The sequence below is a fragment of the Podarcis raffonei genome, chromosome Z, assembly GCF_027172205.1.
Source record: "Podarcis raffonei isolate rPodRaf1 chromosome Z, rPodRaf1.pri, whole genome shotgun sequence".
NCBI classification, from domain to species: domain Eukaryota; kingdom Metazoa; phylum Chordata; class Lepidosauria; order Squamata; family Lacertidae; genus Podarcis; species Podarcis raffonei.
Genome location: NC_070621.1, coordinates 13,028,284 through 13,038,833, shown reverse-complemented (window position 1 = coordinate 13,038,833; position 10,550 = coordinate 13,028,284). Strand labels below are relative to the sequence as shown.

General features: G+C 47.9%; 1 long non-coding RNA gene across 1 annotated transcript; it reads left to right on the top strand.

Annotated features, from left to right (window-relative positions):
* The first annotated feature begins 7,561 nt into the window (after positions 1–7,561).
* LOC128406743 (uncharacterized) lies at positions 7,562–9,777 on the top strand. Its single transcript, XR_008328598.1, has 2 exons — positions 7,562–7,892; positions 9,521–9,777. It is a non-coding gene; the product is annotated as an uncharacterized LOC128406743 (long non-coding RNA).
* Positions 9,778–10,550: the final 773 nt, after the last annotated feature.

The following is a 10,550-nucleotide window of genomic DNA, read 5'->3' as shown; positions in this document are numbered from 1 at the left end:
TTAGCTGGCAAGGAGACGGAGATCTGCCGCCACTTTTCAAAGTGCGCGGGCAAATGCCGCTGCCCTGCCCTTGCCTAGCGCGGCGGAAGGGCTTCAATGCTGCAGCTTCCTCGGGGGAGGGGGGCGGACCTTTCAACAAGGGGCCGGGCTCGAAGCTGCGCTCTTGGCCGGCGAGGAGCAGCGCCCCGTTGCGGGCGGAGTCCGGCGCGCTCAGCTCCATGCCCATGTTCATGTGTACCATCCTTCTGTTGGGAGGCAGGGGGCGGTGGGGTCTTGGAGGGACTGCCTTGGCTGGGGGGCGGGCGACGAGGAAGGAGAGCGGCCGAGGCAGAGACTGCTGCACTAGAACAGAGGAGGGAGATGATGGTGGGGGGAGCAGGGGGGGGGAGCAGCGGGGCAGAAGTGCCATTGCAATCCGGCGGGGCGCCCTTGCCCGGCAGCAGGAGGGGAGGAAGGAGCCGAGTGGTGGGGGGCAGCTGCGTCCACGCCCCCTTCTTCACCTCCTGCTTCCCGGCGGCCGGATCTAGCCGCGGGATCCAGCCGCGGGAGGCAAGCGGCTTTGCGGGGAAGCGATGATCTGCAGGGGCGTCTCCTGCTCCCCTGCGCGCGAGCTTTCTCTGCGGGCTTCAGCGGGGCGCCTTGTGCTCGGCTTGCTTGCCCGTCTGCCTGCTTGGAAGTCAGCGCCTTTCAGCCTGGGGCAAATCGACATCAAGGCTTCAGCTCCCACTTACCCAGGCGGGGTGGGGGAATAACAAAGGAGGGGCCGATTGTGACATAAGGCACCGTAATGATGCTACAGGGGACGTTTTTCCCCTGCACGTGGAGACAGGCTCCCAGCACAATGACAGCGCTGCCTAGCGGGGTTTCGAATTGACAGTAAAACATCAAGATTCAATATTGTCTCCCGAAGCAGACGGATTCCAACACCAACTTTTGGAAGAATGTTTAGCAGCTTTGCAGAGAGACTGGGTCTAAAAAGGTTAAGTATGGATTGGACCCTGGCTAGCCCTCCTGCCCCTGAGCCCTTCGTTGGCGGGACCTCTGTCCCAGCCCTTCTTGACAGGAGGAAGAGATGCTAACTCATAAGAGAAAGAGATAATTACCCCTGTTACATCATATATTAGACTTGGGGTGGGTGGGAAGGTGGTTTTCTTTCTTTGTATAAATCAGCACTTTTTAAAAGTATTGACTGTGGATTACAAATTTTAAAAAAGCTAATGAGTTTGGCAAACTGTAATACTGTTTCCGTTTCGCTTTTATTTAGTTAGTTGTACTGTAATTATATTGTAAATAGATATAAAATAATCAAAACATTAATAAAATCAGCAGTTAAAATATACATATTTAAGAAACACATACAGTATTGAATACATTGAGGCTTGCATTGCAGAGGGTTGGACAAGATGACACTCTGGGTCTCTTCCAACCAAAATGGAAAACTGAAGAAAGAGCAAAACTTGATGGCAGAACACCTGCTTTGCGTGCAGAAAGTCCCACATTTGATCCATGGCACCATATTGGTCTCCTTTTTTTTTTTAAATGATATTTATTAGAAGTTTCAAAAATTACAGAAAAAAGAAGAAAAGAAAACAACAAAAAATTTAACAAAACATATATAACAATACATAAAAAGGGGAAAAAACATAAAAACCAATACAACAATAACAATAAAAAACACACATCCAATATTCCATATCCTTATCTTTCATTTACTTGTTTCATCGACCTCCTCACACCTCCCTTTTTGTATTCTAGTTTAGTTATTTGTTTCAGCAAATTCTTTCCATCTTTCTCAATTTTTATTGGGTAATTTATCTTAACAGTCTAACCTATTAATTAGCTCAGCAAATCCTTTCCATCTTTCACTATATTCTATCGTTCAATTTACCTTAATTTATTTTAACCTTATCTTACCATAAAATACCTTAAAGCTTAAAACTTAATATTTATTTGTACATAACTCCTTATATCATTTCTACTAAAGCCAAATAGTTTCATTCCAACATTTTTCCTAATACTCGTTAATTTTACACTAATTCCCAAAATAAATTTTAAAAAATTTTCTTCCAATCTTCATCCAATGTCTCTTCTTCCTGGTCTCGGGTTATGTCAGTCCTTACTGTCCATTCCATCTAGTCCATCAACCTGGTAATCTTATGTCCCGTATTGGTCTCCTTTTTGTGCTGCTTTCATGTTTGCCGCAAACACTGCAGAACACTGCAACTTCCTATGCTCCTCCTTGAACTCCAAGGAACTCAGGGGGCCATCTATAGCTTCTTCCTGCCCTGAGTGGGAAATTGAGCCCTGCTCTCCCAGGTCCAAGCCCAGCACTCTAACCACTCGGCCACATGGACTCTCCTGGAATCTTGGCATGCTGGCCGTGCGTTCCATGTCACCAAGCAACGGAGCCTGTGACTGTTTGAACTGAGGTTCTGGCATCCTCAGCATGGAGAGGTTGGCAGAGGTTTGCTGTAGTGACCCTTGCTTATTTAGATTAGAATATAGCATCTCAGAGACTCCCAGAGGTAGGTGAAAGTTGGCATTTCCAGGGGACTTAGCTTTAGGACGTAGAATAATGGTATCACCAAGTTTGGCAAAGAGCTATCAAAGGTCAAAGGAAGCTTCTGTTTGTGTTTGTTGGTTTGTTTATTCAAATGTAAGCCTGTGACTAGAGAGTGTCTTGTTTTTGATTTTGTATAAGCCTCTCTGGGAGCCTTTTTGGCTGAAAAGAGGAGTACAAATGCTCTGAATGAATGAGTACTTTCTCCCCGTGGCCATCTCTGACCTTCATCTCTTGTTTCAGGTCTTTGGCACCTTCCTTCCTGCGGAGCAGCTCTTGGAGGCCAAGTGCTTCCTGGCCAGTGACCTTGCTGCTGAGAGCACCTTCGAGCCCTTGGACATCTCCCACTTGCTGCAAGAGTTCAGCGGCAAAGCAGTGGAGGTAGGATGCTGCTAAGGTAGGAGAGAAGAATCTCCGCCTTGAAGTAGGGCAGTCCACCCCATGCCATTGGGTGGCCATGACACATGTTTGTTGGGAGGGGCCTCACAATGTCAGAACAAGAACCTCAGCCCAAGGGTCCTGAGACAGCCTCACTTCATGGTACCATCTGAGTGACCCTCTCCTTCATCTCTGACAGGTGGAGGTGCTGCTGGAGGCCTTCCATAAGATCACTCCGAGGTCTACAATGGAGAGTAGAGAAGTGGCCATCTGCGCTTTTACCTTAATATCACCTGGATAAAGTAGTTGAATACCTCCTCCAATTTTCTTTCACGTATGAGGCACTCAGGCTTCTACCGGCCTAAGAGAGATGTTGGGAATCTCCAGGGCTTGCTCAGAAAGTAACTCTCTCCCTGAGGGGGGAGGCCAGGCAGCTGGAGAACCCGCTCCCCACAGTGTCAGCAGCCAGTCTCCAAATCTCTTCCTCCCTCTGATTTGCTGCCTCATGGCAACAGACAGAGGATTTGGAGGGCTCCCGCTGTGGTACCATAGCCAGGATTAGGTCCTTTAACAGGAAGAGCAACAGAGCAGAAGCCGAGAAGGCAGGGACAGGCCTCTGTTCTCTAGGCGAGGCAACAAGGGGTGAGATTGGTGCAGGATTCCCATCTCTTTTTGCCATCTGCAGAGATGCAGTATCATAGAGGGGCTGATCCAGATCACTGAAGGATCATTCTGGAGTGCAGGAGACCAGGGAAGACCAAGCCATTTCCTCTCTCTGCGGCATGGCAGCAAGCAGTAGAGTTCCTGATGGAGCCGAACCACCTGTGGAGGGGTCAGGTTTAGAGGCAAAGCGCCTTTCTGGCGCCCGCACCACTGCCCAGAGAACCAAATGGTCCCCTCCCTGCAATCATGTGCCATCCCTGAGCCAAGAGATCTGACTGTTGCTGTGCCTGCAAGAGAATATGGTAGGAGGTTTTGGCTGACCAACAACAACTACTCCATCTGAAGGTTGAGCAGCTGCATCAGAGCCCCTTGGCAGAGTCTGCCACCGCTGTGGTAAGGACGAATCCCCTACTTTCTGGCTTCTTCTCCCCAGAGTAATATCAAGGGGTTTCTGTATTCTGCAGAAAAGCAGGGAAAGTGACTTGCACTTCTCTCTCTCCCAGCAACACCTGACCAGCCTGTTGCACACGATCCTCAGGATGGATGAATACAAGGTACCTGTGCGCCATCACTTTCCACAGCTGCTGATAGCTGCCAACTTCCTGCCTGCCCAGGAATTCCTCAACTCAGTAGTGCATCGCAAAGGGACAAATGGAGTCCCTTTTCCTTCAGCTTCCAGGGTTTCTTATCCAGCTTGATTTTCCAAGGGAGACTATCCTTCAAGTGGCTACTAGGGAGCGAGGATGAGGAAGGAGTTTGATTCTGTTTGCATGTCAAGGCAGATCTGCATAATTCATAGTTTCTGGAAATATACAGTTTGGTTCTTGGTGTTTTGGCCATTGTTGGACACGATAGTGTCTGGCAGGTCGTGTGTGGTGAACACCCACCACAGGGCCCGGATGACGACCTTGGAGGTCATTGTTGAGACTGGCATCACCTCGAGCCACTTTGAGAAAGGGTCCACAATGATAAGGAACGTCTGACCTTGGAATGTGCCAGTGAAATCAATGTGGAGTCTTGATTGCGGCGTGCTCGACCACCGCAAGTCGCCTTGATGCAGAGTTCTCCCACTGTTGAATTGGGGCCTTGGGCATGGCTGGTCGGGTCTCTTGGCAGGTCTGGTAGTGCTGGACCCACTCTTCTACTGCTGCATCAATGCCTGGCCACCGGACGTAGCTCCTGGCCAAAGCTTTCATGCAGACGGTGCCTGGATGACTCACATGGAAAGCCTCCAGCACTCTGGTCCACAGCTTAGCAGGGATCATGACCCAGTTTCCCCACAGCAGACATCCCTTGTGGACTGACAGTTCATGTTGCCAGGGACGAATGGGGAGAACTCTGCATCAAGGCAACTCGCTGGCCACCCCTTCCACACCCAGTTGAAGATGTGGGAGGTGGTGCACTCCTTTGCCAAGTGCATGGCGACATCTGTGGCATGGAGCAGTGGCTGCGTCAGAGTCTCCAATAGCATCACACCATAGGCTGGGGATGGGTCGGTGTCAAAGTCTGCCAGTGAGAGGCGGCTTAGGGCATCTGTGTGGCCCAGTTTCCTACCAGGATGGTGGTGCAGCACATAGTCATATGTGTTGAGAAAGAGGGACCACCTTAGCATCCTCGGGGACTGGATCTGGGGCATTTGCCGATCAGGAGCGAAAAGGCCCAGCAGAGGTTTGTAGTCTGTCACAATCGTGAAGTGGCGGTCTGTAGTCTGTCACAATCGTGAAGTGGCGGCCGTAGATGTAGTCATGGAACTTCTTCACTCCTGCCACAATAGCCAGGGCCTCCTTGTCAGACTGGGCATAATTGCGTTCCATAGATGACAAGGTCCTGGAGTAGAGTGCAATGGGGGTCTCCCGCCTATCCAGTAACTGGTGGCTGAGGACCGTGCTGATTCCATATGGGGAAGCATCAGAGGCAAGCACAACGGGCTTTGTCTCATCAAAATGAGTAAGAACGCTGTCAGAGGAGAGCAGGTGTTTGACAGCATTGAAAGCAGAATCCTGAGCATGGCCCCAGTTCCAAGGGGCTTTCTTGTCCAATAGCTGGTACAGGGGCTCTGCTATTGCTGCCTTATGGGGAAGAAAGGAGTGGTAGTAGTTCAGCAAGCCCAGGAAGGACTGCAGCTCTTGTTTTGAGCGTGGTGGTGCAGCACTTTGGATGGCCTTGACCTTTGCCAGTGTGGGGTGGATGCCGTCAGCATCAATCAGGAACCCAAGGAACTCAACCTTGGGCACCCCTGGCATTTTTCTTTCTTCACCTTAAGGCTGGCGTCTTGGAAACGGCGCAGGACTTCTCAAAGACGGGCCGCAAGTTCTACCTCGGACTCCCTTGTGATGAGGACGGCATCAAAATAAGGAATGACGCCCAGGAGGTCTTTCAGGACTCTTCCATGAGGTTTTGGAAGAGGTCTGGGGCCACACTGACACCAAACTGTAGTCTCTTGATGCGGAAAGCCCTGTGGTGGGTCACGATTGTCTGTGCCTCAGAGGTAGCCTCAACGACCAGAAGTTGTTGGTATGCCTGGGCCAAGTCGAGCTTTGCAAAGACTTTTCCACTGGCCAGCGATGCAAGGAGATGACTCACAACTGGAACAGGATAACATGCTGCTGCAGGGCCTTGATGAGGGTGCACTTGTAGTCAGCGCAGATTCTCACATCCCCATTTGCCTTAAGAGGAGTGACAATTGGTGCCTCCTATTGAACATGCAGGACTGGGTCAAGAGGTGATCTAGCTCTGCATCAGACTTGGGTTTCAGGGCGAATGGCAGTCGCTGAAGTTGCAGTGGCAGGTAGTCTGCCACAAAGGTAGCAATGGATTCACCTGAGGCCTGGTCTTATTTGTAGAAGGCATGCTGGCAGGCAATCTCTGATGACTGGGGAGCGAAGAGGGTCTTTAGCTTCAGCATTATTGCATCAAACGTTGTATCGCTCAGTTTGGCTGGGGCCACTGGAGCCTAGGCAATCTCAAACGTAGCAGGCCCACACACACTGAACAGCGTAGCCCTCTTCAGTTTGGAGTCAGTCACGTTATTGGTTGCAAGGAATAACTCAAGCTGGGTGACATAGGAATCCCATTTCCCTGGAACCATGGTGTCAAATTCCTCAATGTGGCCCTGGGTGGCCATGACATCCGCTCTGTATGATCTGCCTTGTGGATGCAGTCAGTGATTTCAGCTCAGTTGAGGCGACAGTTTTTCAGCAGTGCTTTCAGCTTGTGGGAGCTAGCCAAGGCTGCATACCTAGCCTTATATCCCACCTTTGTCACCAGTGAAGTGCAGGTGAGTTCCCACGAGGCAAGACACAGTGATAATAGCAAGAACCTTTATTGAATTACATAACAGGGGCAAAGCAACTGCTTATATACATTTCTGAAAGCATGGGCCATTCCCACTCCCAACATGATTGGCTGTTTAAACTTCCAAACTATGAATCACGACTCAGAGTTCAAGGGCCAATGGCAGAGGCCCAAATCCTGAAATGTTCTGTGATTGGACATCATGTATCGAATCAGAACACAGGAGCTCAGAATCCTTAGTCCAGACTCAAGCTCAGGCAAACACAGACCACTGAATACATAGCATCCGCCCTCCCCAATTTAGACGGCAACCCCAGTGGGGGTTCCCCAACATGCATCCTTCGGAATTTGGACCCCACCTCTACTATGTACTCTGAGTAATCATTTACCTTAAATATTCTGTGGCTCATGTGAAGGCTCCAGATTGTCTCCAGTTTTAGTTCTCTTCAGAGTAGACCAGTTGGATTTGATGTACATGATGAACTTAGGTCCATTCATTTCAGTGGGTTTGCTCAGCACAGAACATAGTTGGATCCAACTCTCCATCTGTAAGTAAGACTACAGATGGTGGATAAAATGAGAACCTGTCTAAACCTCCATCAGAAAAGTGCTTTGTGGGGACAAGGAAAGTATCCCATCCCATCCCAACTCTGAAACATCAGAGTTTCTTTCTCTTTGGGTCTCTTGAGCTGCTTATCTACAATATGCTGGTCTATCCCTGTACGGAAGCACTGGACCACCTGCTTACCTGGCTGCAACATGATCACCTACAAATCCGGAAGCTCAGACTCAAAGGGATATCCCTGCTTTTGGACTCTGACATGGCAAGTGATGCTTAGAGGGAGGGTGCAAGAAGAATTTAGATTCGAATCACAGCCAAGCACAAGTCTGTGCTAAAAGAAAAACTGTTGGGCCTTTCAGATCTTTGAAAAGAGTATTTCTTTCGTGTAGTACCCTGAAGATGCTGGCTGTAAGCTACTGCAGTCTGGCTGCCCATGTGAGTATTATGGAACAACTGCTTTCTGGATTGCACATTACATAATACACTGTTAAGGAGGAACGGTCCTAGGCATTCTTTATTCTGAATAGGATCTTTAAACCACGAAATAATTTGGTTGAAAGATGAACAGTCCCTCTGTTCATGGGGTTCTGCATGACAATGTCTCAATACATTGTTTACTGCTATGAGAGCTGGGTTGGTTTTTAGCATCAGGCAGTATATGAATTCTGTGAAACCATTAAAAGCATTCTGCTAAAGCAATTAAAAAGCCCTTTCCAGCCTCACCAGAAGGCTTTCTGCAATTCCGTCCTGATCTGGTGAATCTGGCTTGCCATACTCCTCAGGGTCCATTTATTGTTTTGGAAAAGGAAGGGTGGTGTTGTGACTGGCATGCAAGGAAAATGTTCTGGCATGTGGGGTGTTCCTCTGGAGCACCTGTTCTTGGAAGCCTGCATGGAAAACAGATGCCCAGGCACCGCCTTGGAGGAGAGTCATGTTTGCCCCCAATGCTGCACCAGAGGGAGGATAGGGGGCTGGCCAGCCTCAAAAGACCCCAGTGGACAGGGGCCCTGATCTCACCTTTTCTGCTGGGGAAATTAAACAGCTCTGATGAGAGACACACTTTTGCTTTTTGCCTGTGTGAGGAAAATTTCATCTGGGCAGCAGCCATTGAACTTCTGGGGCTGCTTTGGGCTAGGGCTAGAGACCAACTGCTTCCCAGAACAACTACAGGAGCCATTCGAGAACTGGTCATTGTCATTCACTTCAAAGATGAGGATGAGGTGGCCAAGGTGAGGGCCAACAAGGTGAGGGAGAGGTTGTTCTCAGGAGCTTCAGAGATTGTCTAGCTTTTGGAGGACAATTAATTTGTACTGTGTTCCTCCTCCATCATCCCATTTTCCATCTCTCAGGCATGGCTCACTGAGCTTCTCGCAAGCATTTGCAATCCAAATTAATGGCTTACTGGCTGTCAAACAGAGGTGAAACCAAAGGAAAAAGGAGAAGAGGATAAGGAGCAAACTCAGAGAATTGCAGAAATCGGAAGGGGCTGATTACTTTCACCCTAGGGCTACCACTGGAAGGTGGAATCTGTTGAAAAGCTCATTTCTGAGTTCTCCTTGACTTCTAACCCTCTTCTCTTCTCGAGGCCACAATGAGGGCCCTTTGCCATCTAGCCCCACAAGTCAAGTGGTGGGTACATCCCAAAAGCTTTGGCCTCCACTTTGTACTCCACCTGGCCGCTAAGCATCTGGTAAGGTCACTTTGCTTTCTTTGCAGCTTTGCACAGGGTTATCCCATTTCATCTTCCCACCAATCCAGTAGAGGTTAGTTATGTATGCCTAGCTGGGGCAGCAGGTGTCGCCAATGCTGCCTGCCTGCACAGGTTCCTGGTCCTTGCAGGACTCTGCAATCCTCTTGAGTAGGGGGAGCAGGCAACCCCCCAGCAGCAGTATGGTTCCATTTCTCTGTTATAAAAGCCTCCTTTTTTATAATTTATTCACCAACGGTGATAATTTCTGGGGCAACAAGAGGGTCTAACATTACTGATACTCAGTACCCTTCTAACAGAACCTCCTTTCTGTCTTTCCTGCATGAAATGATGAATCCACACTGGAAAATGGCAGCCTGTCAACTGGAGCCTGAGAGGAGGCCTCTGGAAGCAAGAAGACCCACACAAGAATGTCATCTGCCGGGAAAGGAGGCTCAGCAAAGACACAGTCTGCAACCTCGATCCACACCCTTATGGTGACATTGGGGATTAGAGACTTTTTGCTGAGTATAAAGAGTTGCTACAGCGAGGTGCAAACACAAGCAGGACTTGAAGTATGAGCAACAGCTTCCTCAACCACGTTCTACAGAAGAACTTATATAGTTTAGGGAAGTTTATAATAACTGACATTTTAACGTATTTTTAATCTTTTGTTGGAAGCCACCCAGATTGGCTGGGGAAACCCAGCCAGCTGGGCGGGGTACAAATAATAAATTGTTGTTGTTGTTGTGTTTGGGCAAGACTGAAAAATGTCCTAGAAAGAAAGTCCTCATGATCCCCCATTGAAGCAGGGCCAGTCAAGAAATTAATGTGAACAAGAACTGGGGCACATATAAGGAACTCATTGATCTTAGAGAGGGTACTATCAGGCTTAAAAAAGAGAGGTTAAAATGGATATATTGAATAGTACGGGTGAAATATGCCGCATTCAAGGGTAAATAACACTTTATCAATTTATGTAAGAATGTATGAGAGTATATTATACTGCATTTTTAAATATTGTTTTCTTTCTTTTTTATATGCATCATTTTTCTTTCCTCCCCTCATTCCCACCTTTTTCCTTGGTATCACTTTATTTCTTTATAATTGGAATCCTTTCATCAATTTTTTTATTTATTGAAAAAGGGAAACCATGGAAGGGGAGGACGGGAAGAAAATGCATAAAGTAACTTACAGTTTATGTTAACATTTTTTAAGTTTTTTTGTAAAAAATCAATAAATAATATTTTTTTAAAAATAAAAGAAAAAGAGATGCTTGGTTGAGAACTCTTCCTTGAGACTCCTCCCCAGCACATTGTTTCTGACCTAGTCCTTTTTTTAAATAATGATTTTTATTAAGATTTTCCTTTTACAAATTCGCCATCTCAAACATTATTTACAAATTT